General features: G+C 49.5%; 6 non-coding genes across 6 annotated transcripts; all 6 read left to right on the top strand.

The window, feature by feature from the left end:
- Window positions 1–564: 564 nt before the first annotated feature.
- Window positions 565–638, top strand: Trnaa-ggc (transfer RNA alanine (anticodon GGC)). Its single transcript has one exon. It is a non-coding gene; the product is annotated as a tRNA-Ala (tRNA).
- Window positions 639–3,495: 2,857 nt separating this feature from the next.
- Trnaa-ggc (transfer RNA alanine (anticodon GGC)) lies at window positions 3,496–3,569 on the top strand. Its single transcript has one exon. It is a non-coding gene; the product is annotated as a tRNA-Ala (tRNA).
- A 1,386-nt stretch (window positions 3,570–4,955) lies between these two features.
- On the top strand, window positions 4,956–5,029 carry Trnaa-ggc (transfer RNA alanine (anticodon GGC)). Its single transcript has one exon. It is a non-coding gene; the product is annotated as a tRNA-Ala (tRNA).
- A 2,868-nt stretch (window positions 5,030–7,897) lies between these two features.
- On the top strand, window positions 7,898–7,971 carry Trnaa-ggc (transfer RNA alanine (anticodon GGC)). Its single transcript has one exon. It is a non-coding gene; the product is annotated as a tRNA-Ala (tRNA).
- Window positions 7,972–10,839: 2,868 nt separating this feature from the next.
- On the top strand, window positions 10,840–10,913 carry Trnaa-ggc (transfer RNA alanine (anticodon GGC)). Its single transcript has one exon. It is a non-coding gene; the product is annotated as a tRNA-Ala (tRNA).
- A 2,868-nt stretch (window positions 10,914–13,781) lies between these two features.
- Window positions 13,782–13,855, top strand: Trnaa-ggc (transfer RNA alanine (anticodon GGC)). The gene has a single exon. It is a non-coding gene; the product is annotated as a tRNA-Ala (tRNA).
- Window positions 13,856–14,542: the final 687 nt, after the last annotated feature.

The raw sequence follows: 14,542 nt of genomic DNA, 5'->3' as shown, positions 1-14,542 counted from the left end.
CAACCATCGTGTCCGTGCACATCAGAGTCGCAAAGAATGGAGAATAGCCAGGCTTGGTCGTGTGTGTAGCTGTAGCTCAGTTAGCAGATCGTTCGCTTAGCGTGTGAACGGTCTCGGGTTCAAGCCCCGGCTCCTCCATGTTTTGTGTTCAGTGCATGGTAAGTGTTGGTCGCGGCGAACATAAACGGACGCAAGAAGTTGCAAAACCAGCGTCACAGACTGATATGATGTATACTGTCATAAGGAGAGCAAGATGTAAGTGTGGGGACCGGCTGTTATCGTGGTGTCATCGAGTGCAGATCTGTCTTAGGTATCACGGCTTAACGTCATTGAAGTCTAGAGGTGGACAACACGTTCGTCTTACTCAGAGCGGTGTCTGAACTCTATTTTCGACGTTATGCGTGCCACTTTCATTGTGGCCAACTACGATTCGATACAGAATGCACGAAACCTGAAAGACACCCTCACTGATACATAGAGAGTAGTGTTTGTCTGCGGAATAATGGGAGTGCAAGGGTCTGTGACGTTGATATGACTGTATGTAGCACTACTAGTTATCGGGGCGGTGGGCGTAGCTCAGATGGTAGAGCGCTCGCTTGGCGTGCGAGAGGTACTGGGATCGATCCCCAGCGCCTCCAGAATTTTCAATGCACCTACATGAGCACCTTGCCATGCAAGTGGAATAATTCCCAACCGGCAGAGGTGTGTAGGCAGATACAAGCGAACGATTAGCATCCACAATTGCGCCGATTTCACGTAAATCCCTCTGCACGTTCCCATTCTTTGCGTGCAGTCGGCTGCTACTGGTGTTGCTGGTTGTGACTGCTGATAACAGATGCCGTAGCAATCAATTCATGGAGTGAGTTGTATGTTTTGCGATAGTCTGTCTCTGACAAGGAAGCACAGGTGATATAGGTGCGAACACAGGAAGCTTGCAGCCCCTCGCTGCCTGCAGACACAGAGCAGCCACACTAGAAGAGCGGCCTAAGCCGTAGGCGAAATGTGCTCATTTGCTTTGGCGCGACGTCGAACTATAAATAAGGCTGTCACTAGCGTGAGCGTCGTGTAAAGTCGGAAAAGTCATCTGCATGGGTGATTGCCAAGTTTGGGGAGCGTTTCGTAGTACGATCAGTGCAATGGGGACGCGGAAACTTGTTGTGTCCCAGTGTTTTGCAGTTGGACGACAAGAGTTTTACACAGTAGCAAAGAGCGAGGCACTGAGTTGGCATGAACAATGGAGAGCACAATGGGGCTCGAGATGTGCTTGTTACCTCAGGTGCTGTGTGATTGTGGACAAGGAGTGAAATGGACCAATTTGTGACCGCCCTTTCAATTTAAGACGTTCAAAACAGACGGAATTTGCATTCGTAATACCAGAGCATCGAAACTACTTGGAACTCTTGTGTATATGAACGTGTCCGCGCCTTTGTATTCTGGTACCTTCGCCGCTACAAACCAACCAACCATCGTGTCCGTGCACATCAGAGTCGCAAAGAATGGAGAATAGCCAGGCTTGGTCGTGTGTGTAGCTGTAGCTCAGTTAGCAGATCGTTCGCTTAGCGTGTGAACGGTCTCGGGTTCAAGCCCCGGCTCCTCCATGTTTTGTGTTCAGTGCATGGTAAGTGTTGGTCGCGGCGAACATAAACGGACGCAAGAAGTTGCAAAACCAGCGTCACAGACTGATATGATGTATACTGTCATAAGGAGAGCAAGATGTAAGTGTGGGGACCGGCTGTTATCGTGGTGTCATCGAGTGCAGATCTGTCTTAGGTATCACGGCTTAACGTCATTGAAGTCTAGAGGTGGACAACACGTTCGTCTTACTCAGAGCGGTGTCTGAACTCTATTTTCGACGTTATGCGTGCCACTTTCATTGTGGCCAACTACGATTCGATACAGAATGCACGAAACCTGAAAGACACCCTCACTGATACATAGAGAGTAGTGTTTGTCTGCGGAATAATGGGAGTGCAAGGGTCTGTGACGTTGATATGACTGTATGTAGCACTACTAGTTATCGGGGCGGTGGGCGTAGCTCAGATGGTGGAGCGCTCGCTTGGCGTGCGAGAGGTACTGGGATCGGTACCCAGCGCCTCCAGAATTTTTAATGCACCTACATGAGCACCTTGCCATGCAAGTGGAATAATTCCCAACCGGCAGAGGTGTGTAGGCAGATACAAGCGAACGATTAGCATCCACAATTGCGCCGATTTCACGTAAATCCCTCTGCACGTTCCCATTCTTTGCGTGCAGTCGGCTGCTACTGGTGTTGCTGGTTGTGACTGCTGATAACAGATGCCGTAGCAATCAACTCATGGAGCGAGTTGTATGTTTTGCGATAGTCTGTCTCTGACAAGGAAGCACAGGTGATATAGGTGCGAACACAGGAAGCTTGCAGCCCCTCGCTGCCTGCAGACACAGAGCAGCCACACTAGAAGAGCGGCCTAAGCCGTAGGCGAAATGTGCTCATTTGCTTTGGCGCGACGTCGAACTATAAATAAGGCTGTCACTAGCGTGAGCGTTGCGTGAGCGTCGTGTAAAGTCGGAAAAGTCATCTGCATGGGTGATTGCCAAGTTTGGGGAGCGTTTCGTAGTACGATCAGTGCAATGGGGACGCGGAAACTTGTTGTGTCCCAGTGTTTTGCAGTTGGACGACAAGAGTTTTACACAGTAGCAAAGAGCGAGGCACTGAGTTGGCATGAACAATGGAGAGCACAATGGGGCTCGAGATGTGCTTGTTACCTCAGGTGCTGTGTGATTGTGGACAAGGAGTGAAATGGACCAATTTGTGACCGCCCTTTCAATTTAAGACGTTCAAAACAGACGGAATTTGCATTCGTAATACCAGAGCATCGAAACTACTTGGAACTCTTGTGTATATGAACGTGTCCGCGCCTTTGTATTCTGGTACCTTCGCCGCTACAAACCAACCAACCATCGTGTCCGTGCACATCAGAGTCGCAAAGAATGGAGAATAGCCAGGCTTGGTCGTGTGTGTAGCTGTAGCTCAGTTAGCAGATCGTTCGCTTAGCGTGTGAACGGTCTCGGGTTCAAGCCCCGGCTCCTCCATGTTTTGTGTTCAGTGCATGGTAAGTGTTGGTCGCGGCGAACATAAACGGACGCAAGAAGTTGCAAAACCAGCGTCACAGACTGATATGATGTATACTGTCATAAGGAGAGCAAGATGTAAGTGTGGGGACCGGCTGTTATCGTGGTGTCATCGAGTGCAGATCTGTCTTAGGTATCACGGCTTAACGTCATTGAAGTCTAGAGGTGGACAACACGTTCGTCTTACTCAGAGCGGTGTCTGAACTCTATTTTCGACGTTATGCGTGCCACTTTCATTGTGGCCAACTACGATTCGATACAGAATGCACGAAACCTGAAAGACACCCTCACTGATACATAGAGAGTAGTGTTTGTCTGCGGAATAATGGGAGTGCAAGGGTCTGTGACGTTGATATGACTGTATGTAGCACTACTAGTTATCGGGGCGGTGGGCGTAGCTCAGATGGTAGAGCGCTCGCTTGGCGTGCGAGAGGTACTGGGATCGATACCCAGCGCCTCCAGAATTTTTAATGCACCTACATGAGCACCTTGCCATGCAAGTGGAATAATTCCCAACCGGCAGAGGTGTGTAGGCAGATACAAGCGAACGATTAGCATCCACAATTGCGCCGATTTCACGTAAATCCCTCTGCACGTTCCCATTCTTTGCGTGCAGTCGGCTGCTACTGGTGTTGCTGGTTGTGACTGCTGATAACAGATGCCGTAGCAATCAATTCATGGAGTGAGTTGTATGTTTTGCGATAGTCTGTCTCTGACAAGGAAGCACAGGTGATATAGGTGCGAACACAGGAAGCTTGCAGCCCCTCGCTGCCTGCAGACACAGAGCAGCCACACTAGAAGAGCGGCCTAAGCCGTAGGCGAAATGTGCTCATTCGCTTTGGCGCGACGTCGAACTATAAATAAGGCTGTCACTAGCGTGAGCGTCGTGTAAAGTCGGAAAAGTCATCTGCATGGGTGATTGCCAAGTTTGGGGAGCGTTTCGTAGTACGATCAGTGCAATGGGGACGCGGAAACTTGTTGTGTCCCAGTGTTTTGCAGTTGGACGACAAGAGTTTTACACAGTAGCAAAGAGCGAGGCACTGAGTTGGCATGAACAATGGAGAGCACAATGGGGCTCGAGATGTGCTTGTTACCTCAGGTGCTGTGTGATTGTGGACAAGGAGTGAAATGGACCAATTTGTGACCGCCCTTTCAATTTAAGACGTTCAAAACAGACGGAATTTGCATTCGTAATACCAGAGCATCGAAACTACTTGGAACTCTTGTGTATATGAACGTGTCCGCGCCTTTGTATTCTGGTACCTTCGCCGCTACAAACCAACCAACCATCGTGTCCGTGCACATCAGAGTCGCAAAGAATGGAGAATAGCCAGGCTTGGTCGTGTGTGTAGCTGTAGCTCAGTTAGCAGATCGTTCGCTTAGCGTGTGAACGGTCTCGGGTTCAATCCCCGGCTCCTCCATGTTTTGTGTTCAGTGCATGGTAAGTGTTGGTCGCGGCGAACATAAACGCACGCAAGAAGTTGCAAAACCAGCGTCACAGACTGATATGATGTATACTGTCATAAGGAGAGCAAGATGTAAGTGTGGGGACCGGCTGTTATCGTGGTGTCATCGAGTGCAGATCTGTCTTAGGTATCACGGCTTAACGTCATTGAAGTCTAGAGGTGGACAACACGTTCGTCTTACTCAGAGCGGTGTCTGAACTCTATTTTCGACGTTATGCGTGCCACTTTCATTGTGGCCAACTACGATTCGATACAGAATGCACGAAACCTGAAAGACACCCTCACTGATACATAGAGAGTAGTGTTTGTCTGCGGAATAATGGGAGTGCAAGGGTCTGTGACGTTGATATGACTGTATGTAGCACTACTAGTTATCGGGGCGGTGGGCGTAGCTCAGATGGTAGAGCGCTCGCTTGGCGTGCGAGAGGTACTGGGATCGATACCCAGCGCCTCCAGAATTTTTAATGCACCTACATGAGCACCTTGCCATGCAAGTGGAATAATTCCCAACCGGCAGAGGTGTGTAGGCAGATACAAGCGAACGATTAGCATCCACAATTGCGCCGATTTCACGTAAATCCCTCTGCACGTTCCCATTCTTTGCGTGCAGTCGGCTGCTACTGGTGTTGCTGGTTGTGACTGCTGATAACAGATGCCGTAGCAATCAATTCATGGAGTGAGTTGTATGTTTTGCGATAGTCTGTCTCTGACAAGGAAGCACAGGTGATATAGGTGCGAACACAGGAAGCTTGCAGCCCCTCGCTGCCTGCAGACACAGAGCAGCCACACTAGAAGAGCGGCCTAAGCCGTAGGCGAAATGTGCTCATTCGCTTTGGCGCGACGTCGAACTATAAATAAGGCTGTCACTAGCGTGAGCGTTGCGTGAGCGTCGTGTAAAGTCGGAAAAGTCATCTGCATGGGTGATTGCCAAGTTTGGGGAGCGTTTCGTAGTACGATCAGTGCAATGGGGACGCGGAAACTTGTTGTGTCCCAGTGTTTTGCAGTTGGACGACAAGAGTTTTACACAGTAGCAAAGAGCGAGGCACTGAGTTGGCATGAACAATGGAGAGCACAATGGGGCTCGAGATGTGCTTGTTACCTCAGGTGCTGTGTGATTGTGGACAAGGAGTGAAATGGACCAATTTGTGACCGCCCTTTCAATTTAAGACGTTCAAAACAGACGGAATTTGCATTCGTAATACCAGAGCATCGAAACTACTTGGAACTCTTGTGTATATGAACGTGTCCGCGCCTTTGTATTCTGGTACCTTCGCCGCTACAAACCAACCAACCATCGTGTCCGTGCACATCAGAGTCGCAAAGAATGGAGAATAGCCAGGCTTGGTCGTGTGTGTAGCTGTAGCTCAGTTAGCAGATCGTTCGCTTAGCGTGTGAACGGTCTCGGGTTCAAGCCCCGGCTCCTCCATGTTTTGTGTTCAGTGCATGGTAAGTGTTGGTCGCGGCGAACATAAACGGACGCAAGAAGTTGCAAAACCAGCGTCACAGACTGATATGATGTATACTGTCATAAGGAGAGCAAGATGTAAGTGTGGGGACCGGCTGTTATCGTGGTGTCATCGAGTGCAGATCTGTCTTAGGTATCACGGCTTAACGTCATTGAAGTCTAGAGGTGGACAACACGTTCGTCTTACTCAGAGCGGTGTCTGAACTCTATTTTCGACGTTATGCGTGCCACTTTCATTGTGGCCAACTACGATTCGATACAGAATGCACGAAACCTGAAAGACACCCTCACTGATACATAGAGAGTAGTGTTTGTCTGCGGAATAATGGGAGTGCAAGGGTCTGTGACGTTGATATGACTGTATGTAGCACTACTAGTTATCGGGGCGGTGGGCGTAGCTCAGATGGTAGAGCGCTCGCTTGGCGTGCGAGAGGTACTGGGATTGATACCCAGCGCCTCCAGAATTTTTAATGCACCTACATGAGCACCTTGCCATGCAAGTGGAATAATTCCCAACCGGCAGAGGTGTGTAGGCAGATACAAGCGAACGATTAGCATCCACAATTGCGCCGATTTCACGTAAATCCCTCTGCACGTTCCCATTCTTTGCGTGCAGTTGGCTGCTACTGGTGTTGCTGGTTGTGACTGCTGATAACAGATGCCGTAGCAATCAATTCATGTAGTGAGTTGTATGTTTTGCGATAGTCTGTCTCTGACAAGGAAGCACAGGTGATATAGGTGCGCACACAGGAAGCTTGCAGCCCCTCGCTGCCTGCAGACACAGAGCAGCCACACTAGAAGAGCGGCCTAAGCCGTAGGCGAAATGTGCTCATTTGCTTTGGCGCGACGTCGAACTATAAATAAGGCTGTCACTAGCGTGAGCGTTGCGTGAGCGTCGTGTAAAGTCGGAAAAGTCATCTGCATGGGTGATTGCCAAGTTTGGGGAGCGTTTCGTAGTACGATCAGTGCAATGGGGACGCGGAAACTTGTTGTGTCCCAGTGTTTTGCAGTTGGACGACAAGAGTTTTACACAGTAGCAAAGAGCGAGGCACTGAGTTGGCATGAACAATGGAGAGCACAATGGGGCTCGAGATGTGCTTGTTACCTCAGGTGCTGTGTGATTGTGGACAAGGAGTGAAATGGACCAATTTGTGACCGCCCTTTCAATTTAAGACGTTCAAAACAGACGGAATTTGCATTCGTAATACCAGAGCATCGAAACTACTTGGAACTCTTGTGTATATGAACGTGTCCGCGCCTTTGTATTCTGGTACCTTCGCCGCTACAAACCAACCAACCATCGTGTCCGTGCACATCAGAGTCGCAAAGAATGGAGAATAGCCAGGCTTGGTCGTGTGTGTAGCTGTAGCTCAGTTAGCAGATCGTTCGCTTAGCGTGTGAACGGTCTCGGGTTCAATCCCCGGCTCCTCCATGTTTTGTGTTCAGTGCATGGTAAGTGTTGGTCGCGGCGAACATAAACGCACGCAAGAAGTTGCAAAACCAGCGTCACAGACTGATATGATGTATACTGTCATAAGGAGAGCAAGATGTAAGTGTGGGGACCGGCTGTTATCGTGGTGTCATCGAGTGCAGATCTGTCTTAGGTATCACGGCTTAACGTCATTGAAGTCTAGAGGTGGACAACACGTTCGTCTTACTCAGAGCGGTGTCTGAACTCTATTTTCGACGTTATGCGTGCCACTTTCATTGTGGCCAACTACGATTCGATACAGAATGCACGAAACCTGAAAGACACCCTCACTGATACATAGAGAGTAGTGTTTGTCTGCGGAATAATGGGAGTGCAAGGGTCTGTGACGTTGATATGACTGTATGTAGCACTACTAGTTATCGGGGCGGTGGGCGTAGCTCAGATGGTAGAGCGCTCGCTTGGCGTGCGAGAGGTACTGGGATCGATACCCAGCGCCTCCAGAATTTTTAATGCACCTACATGAGCACCTTGCCATGCAAGTGGAATAATTCCCAACCGGCAGAGGTGTGTAGGCAGATACAAGCGAACGATTAGCATCCACAATTGCGCCGATTTCACGTAAATCCCTCTGCACGTTCCCATTCTTTGCGTGCAGTCGGCTGCTACTGGTGTTGCTGGTTGTGACTGCTGATAACAGATGCCGTAGCAATCAATTCATGGAGTGAGTTGTATGTTTTGCGATAGTCTGTCTCTGACAAGGAAGCACAGGTGATATAGGTGCGAACACAGGAAGCTTGCAGCCCCTCGCTGCCTGCAGACACAGAGCAGCCACACTAGAAGAGCGGCCTAAGCCGTAGGCGAAATGTGCTCATTCGCTTTGGCGCGACGTCGAACTATAAATAAGGCTGTCACTAGCGTGAGCGTTGCGTGAGCGTCGTGTAAAGTCGGAAAAGTCATCTGCATGGGTGATTGCCAAGTTTGGGGAGCGTTTCGTAGTACGATCAGTGCAATGGGGACGCGGAAACTTGTTGTGTCCCAGTGTTTTGCAGTTGGACGACAAGAGTTTTACACAGTAGCAAAGAGCGAGGCACTGAGTTGGCATGAACAATGGAGAGCACAATGGGGCTCGAGATGTGCTTGTTACCTCAGGTGCTGTGTGATTGTGGACAAGGAGTGAAATGGACCAATTTGTGACCGCCCTTTCAATTTAAGACGTTCAAAACAGACGGAATTTGCATTCGTAATACCAGAGCATCGAAACTACTTGGAACTCTTGTGTATATGAACGTGTCCGCGCCTTTGTATTCTGGTACCTTCGCCGCTACAAACCAACCAACCATCGTGTCCGTGCACATCAGAGTCGCAAAGAATGGAGAATAGCCAGGCTTGGTCGTGTGTGTAGCTGTAGCTCAGTTAGCAGATCGTTCGCTTAGCGTGTGAACGGTCTCGGGTTCAAGCCCCGGCTCCTCCATGTTTTGTGTTCAGTGCATGGTAAGTGTTGGTCGCGGCGAACATAAACGGACGCAAGAAGTTGCAAAACCAGCGTCACAGACTGATATGATGTATACTGTCATAAGGAGAGCAAGATGTAAGTGTGGGGACCGGCTGTTATCGTGGTGTCATCGAGTGCAGATCTGTCTTAGGTATCACGGCTTAACGTCATTGAAGTCTAGAGGTGGACAACACGTTCGTCTTACTCAGAGCGGTGTCTGAACTCTATTTTCGACGTTATGCGTGCCACTTTCATTGTGGCCAACTACGATTCGATACAGAATGCACGAAACCTGAAAGACACCCTCACTGATACATAGAGAGTAGTGTTTGTCTGCGGAATAATGGGAGTGCAAGGGTCTGTGACGTTGATATGACTGTATGTAGCACTACTAGTTATCGGGGCGGTGGGCGTAGCTCAGATGGTAGAGCGCTCGCTTGGCGTGCGAGAGGTACTGGGATTGATACCCAGCGCCTCCAGAATTTTTAATGCACCTACATGAGCACCTTGCCATGCAAGTGGAATAATTCCCAACCGGCAGAGGTGTGTAGGCAGATACAAGCGAACGATTAGCATCCACAATTGCGCCGATTTCACGTAAATCCCTCTGCACGTTCCCATTCTTTGCGTGCAGTTGGCTGCTACTGGTGTTGCTGGTTGTGACTGCTGATAACAGATGCCGTAGCAATCAATTCATGTAGTGAGTTGTATGTTTTGCGATAGTCTGTCTCTGACAAGGAAGCACAGGTGATATAGGTGCGCACACAGGAAGCTTGCAGCCCCTCGCTGCCTGCAGACACAGAGCAGCCACACTAGAAGAGCGGCCTAAGCCGTAGGCGAAATGTGCTCATTTGCTTTGGCGCGACGTCGAACTATAAATAAGGCTGTCACTAGCGTGAGCGTTGCGTGAGCGTCGTGTAAAGTCGGAAAAGTCATCTGCATGGGTGATTGCCAAGTTTGGGGAGCGTTTCGTAGTACGATCAGTGCAATGGGGACGCGGAAACTTGTTGTGTCCCAGTGTTTTGCAGTTGGACGACAAGAGTTTTACACAGTAGCAAAGAGCGAGGCACTGAGTTGGCATGAACAATGGAGAGCACAATGGGGCTCGAGATGTGCTTGTTACCTCAGGTGCTGTGTGATTGTGGACAAGGAGTGAAATGGACCAATTTGTGACCGCCCTTTCAATTTAAGACGTTCAAAACAGACGGAATTTGCATTCGTAATACCAGAGCATCGAAACTACTTGGAACTCTTGTGTATATGAACGTGTCCGCGCCTTTGTATAACACGCGATCTAGTGTTACAAACCAACCAACCATCGTGTCCGTGCACATCAGAGTCGCAAAGAATGGAGAATAGCCAGGCTTGGTCGTGTGTGTAGCTGTAGCTCAGTTAGCAGATCGTTCGCTTAGCGTGTGAACGGTCTCGGGTTCAAGCCCCGGCTCCTCCATGTTTTGTGTTCAGTGCATGGTAAGTGTTGGTCGCGGCGAACATAAACGCACGCAAGAAGTTGCAAAACCAGCGTCACAGACTGATATGATGTATACTGTCATAAGGAGAGCAAGATGTAAGTGTGGGGACCGGCTGTTATCGTGGTGTCATCGAGTGCAGATCTGTCTTAGGTATCACGGCTTAACGTCATTGAAGTCTAGAGGTGGACAACACGTTCGTCTTACTCAGAGCGGTGTCTGAACTCTATTTTCGACGTTATGCGTGCCACTTTCATTGTGGCCAACTACGATTCGATACAGAATGCACGAAACCTGAAAGACACCCTCACTGATACATAGAGAGTAGTGTTTGTCTGCGGAATAATGGGAGTGCAAGGGTCTGTGACGTTGATATGACTGTATGTAGCACTACTAGTTATCGGGGCGGTGGGCGTAGCTCAGATGGTAGAGCGCTCGCTTGGCGTGCGAGAGGTACTGGGATCGATACCCAGCGCCTCCAGAATTTTTAATGCACCTACATGAGCACCTTGCCATGCAAGTGGAATAATTCCCAACCGGCAGAGGTGTGTAGGCAGATACAAGCGAACGATTAGCATCCACAATTGCGCCGATTTCACGTAAATCCCTCTGCACGTTCCCATTCTTTGCGTGCAGTCGGCTGCTACTGGTGTTGCTGGTTGTGACTGCTGATAACAGATGCCGTAGCAATCAATTCATGGAGTGAGTTGTATGTTTTGCGATAGTCTGTCTCTGACAAGGAAGCACAGGTGATATAGGTGCGAACACAGGAAGCTTGCAGCCCCTCGCTGCCTGCAGACACAGAGCAGCCACACTAGAAGAGCGGCCTAAGCCGTAGGCGAAATGTGCTCATTCGCTTTGGCGCGACGTCGAACTATAAATAAGGCTGTCACTAGCGTGAGCGTTGCGTGAGCGTCGTGTAAAGTCGGAAAAGTCATCTGCATGGGTGATTGCCAAGTTTGGGGAGCGTTTCGTAGTACGATCAGTGCAATGGGGACGCGGAAACTTGTTGTGTCCCAGTGTTTTGCAGTTGGACGACAAGAGTTTTACACAGTAGCAAAGAGCGAGGCACTGAGTTGGCATGAACAATGGAGAGCACAATGGGGCTCGAGATGTGCTTGTTACCTCAGGTGCTGTGTGATTGTGGACAAGGAGTGAAATGGACCAATTTGTGACCGCCCTTTCAATTTAAGACGTTCAAAACAGACGGAATTTGCATTCGTAATACCAGAGCATCGAAACTACTTGGAACTCTTGTGTATATGAACGTGTCCGCGCCTTTGTATTCTGGTACCTTCGCCGCTACAAACCAACCAACCATCGTGTCCGTGCACATCAGAGTCGCAAAGAATGGAGAATAGCCAGGCTTGGTCGTGTGTGTAGCTGTAGCTCAGTTAGCAGATCGTTCGCTTATCGTGTGAACGGTCTCGGGTTCAAGCCCCGGCTCCTCCATGTTTTGTGTTCAGTGCATGGTAAGTGTTGGTCGCGGCGAACATAAACGGACGCAAGAAGTTGCAAAACCAGCGTCACAGACTGATATGATGTATACTGTCATAAGGAGAGCAAGATGTAAGTGTGGGGACCGGCTGTTATCGTGGTGTCATCGAGTGCAGATCTGTCTTAGGTATCACGGCTTAACGTCATTGAAGTCTAGAGGTGGACAACACGTTCGTCTTACTCAGAGCGGTGTCTGAACTCTATTTTCGACGTTATGCGTGCCACTTTCATTGTGGCCAACTACGATTCGATACAGAATGCACGAAACCTGAAAGACACCCTCACTGATACATAGAGAGTAGTGTTTGTCTGCGGAATAATGGGAGTGCAAGGGTCTGTGACGTTGATATGACTGTATGTAGCACTACTAGTTATCGGGGCGGTGGGCGTAGCTCAGATGGTAGAGCGCTCGCTTGGCGTGCGAGAGGTACTGGGATTGATACCCAGCGCCTCCAGAATTTTTAATGCACCTACATGAGCACCTTGCCATGCAAGTGGAATAATTCCCAACCGGCAGAGGTGTGTAGGCAGATACAAGCGAACGATTAGCATCCACAATTGCGCCGATTTCACGTAAATCCCTCTGCACGTTCCCATTCTTTGCGTGCAGTTGGCTGCTACTGGTGTTGCTGGTTGTGACTGCTGATAACAGATGCCGTAGCAATCAATTCATGTAGTGAGTTGTATGTTTTGCGATAGTCTGTCTCTGACAAGGAAGCACAGGTGATATAGGTGCGCACACAGGAAGCTTGCAGCCCCTCGCTGCCTGCAGACACAGAGCAGCCACACTAGAAGAGCGGCCTAAGCCGTAGGCGAAATGTGCTCATTTGCTTTGGCGCGACGTCGAACTATAAATAAGGCTGTCACTAGCGTGAGCGTTGCGTGAGCGTCGTGTAAAGTCGGAAAAGTCATCTGCATGGGTGATTGCCAAGTTTGGGGAGCGTTTCGTAGTACGATCAGTGCAATGGGGACGCGGAAACTTGTTGTGTCCCAGTGTTTTGCAGTTGGACGACAAGAGTTTTACACAGTAGCAAAGAGCGAGGCACTGAGTTGGCATGAACAATGGAGAGCACAATGGGGCTCGAGATGTGCTTGTTACCTCAGGTGCTGTGTGATTGTGGACAAGGAGTGAAATGGACCAATTTGTGACCGCCCTTTCAATTTAAGACGTTCAAAACAGACGGAATTTGCATTCGTAATACCAGAGCATCGAAACTACTTGGAACTCTTGTGTATATGAACGTGTCCGCGCCTTTGTATTCTGGTACCTTCGCCGCTACAAACCAACCAACCATCGTGTCCGTGCACATCAGAGTCGCAAAGAATGGAGAATAGCCAGGCTTGGTCGTGTGTGTAGCTGTAGCTCAGTTGGCAGATCGTACGCTTAGCGTGTGAACGGTCTCGGGTTCAATCCCCGGCTCCTCCATGTTTTGTGTTCAGTGCATGGTAAGTGTTGGTCGCGGCGAACATAAACGCACGCAAGAAGTTGCAAAACCAGCGTCACAGACTGATATGATGTATACTGTCATAAGGAGAGCAAGATGTAAGTGTGGGGACCGGCTGTTATCGTGGTGTCATCGAGTGCAGATCTGTCTTAGGTATCACGGCTTAACGTCATTGAAGTCTAGAGGTGGACAACACGTTCGTCTTACTCAGAGCGGTGTCTGAACTCTATTTTCGACGTTATGCGTGCCACTTTCATTGTGGCCAACTACGATTCGATACAGAATGCACGAAACCTGAAAGACACCCTCACTGATACATAGAGAGTAGTGTTTGTCTGCGGAATAATGGGAGTGCAAGGGTCTGTGACGTTGATATGACTGTATGTAGCACTACTAGTTATCGGGGCGGTGGGCGTAGCTCAGATGGTAGAGCGCTCGCTTGGCGTGCGAGAGGTACTGGGATCGATACCCAGCGCCTCCAGAATTTTTAATGCACCTACATGAGCACCTTGCCATGCAAGTGGAATAATTCCCAACCGGCAGAGGTGTGTAGGCAGATACAAGCGAACGATTAGCATCCACAATTGCGCCGATTTCACGTAAATCCCTCTGCACGTTCCCATTCTTTGCGTGCAGTCGGCTGCTACTGGTGTTGCTGGTTGTGACTGCTGATAACAGATGCCGTAGCAATCAATTCATGGAGTGAGTTGTATGTTTTGCGATAGTCTGTCTCTGACAAGGAAGCACAGGTGATATAGGTGCGAACACAGGAAGCTTGCAGCCCCTCGCTGCCTGCAGACACAGAGCAGCCACACTAGAAGAGCGGCCTAAGCCGTAGGCGAAATGTGCTCATTCGCTTTGGCGCGACGTCGAACTATAAATAAGGCTGTCACTAGCGTGAGCGTTGCGTGAGCGTCGTGTAAAGTCGGAAAAGTCATCTGCATGGGTGATTGCCAAGTTTGGGGAGCGTTTCGTAGTACGATCAGTGCAATGGGGACGCGGAAACTTGTTGTGTCCCAGTGTTTTGCAGTTGGACGACAAGAGTTTTACACAGTAGCAAAGAGCGAGGCACTGAGTTGGCATGAACAATGGAGAGCACATTGGGGCTCGAGATGTGCTTGTTACCTCAGGTGCTGTGTGATTGTGGACAAGGAGTGAAATGGACCAA

Source organism: Schistocerca gregaria, unplaced genomic scaffold (genome assembly GCF_023897955.1).
Source record: "Schistocerca gregaria isolate iqSchGreg1 unplaced genomic scaffold, iqSchGreg1.2 ptg000180l, whole genome shotgun sequence".
NCBI lineage: Eukaryota > Metazoa > Arthropoda > Insecta > Orthoptera > Acrididae > Schistocerca > Schistocerca gregaria.
The sequence above is the reverse complement of the archived record's forward strand: the minus strand, read 5'-3'. Positions and strand labels throughout refer to the sequence as shown.